Raw genomic sequence first — 1,384 nt, 5'->3', positions numbered from 1 at the left:
GCGGTGGCGAGGGAAATGGGTCAATCTCTAACGTGCGGTTGGTCAAGTGACGAGTACGAATTCTTCAACGATGTTCAAACTAGAGACTTTGAGATCGTGGCATCTTTTCTCTCCACCGAGCCCTAAATGCTCCGACGAACCACTGTCTTCGACAGCCTCTCTGCCCTCCACATCGCCACCACCAAAGTCCATCTACAGGTCTGAATCTTGATTCTTGGTCACTTAACTGGTTCCCTTTTAAATATCTCTTGTTTTGTCTAAAGTTCTTGTTTTGCTTGACTTTAAGTTCTTGAGATGCTATTGGATCGATCTCTGCATCCATAACTCCTCAAAAGGCATAAACAGTTAATGGGTATATTTCAAATTTTGATTGTTAATGAATTTATGTGATCTGATATTTTTGGGATTTTTTCTGTTGTAATTTTTGGACTCCATTGATGCTCGCTACAATGCATGGAAAAATTTCTTGTGTGGAGAAGCTCCTTGAAGCTAGAGCTGCAGTAAGAAATACTCTTCCTTCAGTGTTATTTTAGTAGGTTTGATTCTATGTTGAGATTTGAAGAGAAATTAATTTCACTTGTTTTACATTTTGATGTTTTATTCATTGCATAATAGAAGTTTTTTGTATTATGCTGCATATTATGGGCATTCGGATTGTTTAGAAGCAATTCTATCTGCTACCAATTCAACCTCAGTTGTTGATTCTTGGTGAATATCTACAAATTAATATACCTTTTTAGATTATAAATTTATAAGTGTAGAATGTCTAAAAATCACTACAGATAGCTGATCTCCATCAAACACTAATGATGGAAGTTACAACCTGACGACTTTCGCATCACCAATCCAACGATAAAAGTTACAATCAGACGACTTTCACGTTAACAGATGAAGGCTACAATTGGAAGATTTTCATGTAGATCGAGAAAGATTACCATCTGACAACATTTACGACAACCGATGAAAGCTCTGATCAACAGCTTTCACAAACAACAGCGGGAGTTATAATCTGACGACTCTCACATTTTAAAGAGCCAAGACGGAGACTATAAGATGACGATCTTCGCAAACGCTCTAACAAAAGAGACTACAATTCAATAGTCTCTTCAATTCAAGAAGCAGAGCTCACATTTGCGTCTCGGAATTAAGATGCAATGCTCACCTTTGCGTCTCAGAAGCTAGACCCACAGTTCAGAATTGCATCCCAAATTTCAGATGCAGAACTCATCTGTGTATTCCAAGAATAAAACACAAGAGTCAACCTTGCGTTCCAGACTCAAAACGCATGGCTCACCACTGCGTTTTTCAGCCTCAAGTGCAGAACTCAACTCTGCGTCCCAGGTCCAGAAAGTAGAGTTCATGCCCAGAATGCAATTCTTACATT

The sequence above is a fragment of the Asparagus officinalis genome, chromosome 8, assembly GCF_001876935.1.
Source record: "Asparagus officinalis chromosome 8, Aspof.V1, whole genome shotgun sequence".
NCBI classification, from domain to species: domain Eukaryota; kingdom Viridiplantae; phylum Streptophyta; class Magnoliopsida; order Asparagales; family Asparagaceae; genus Asparagus; species Asparagus officinalis.
The sequence above is the reverse complement of the archived record's forward strand: the minus strand, read 5'-3'. Positions refer to the sequence as shown.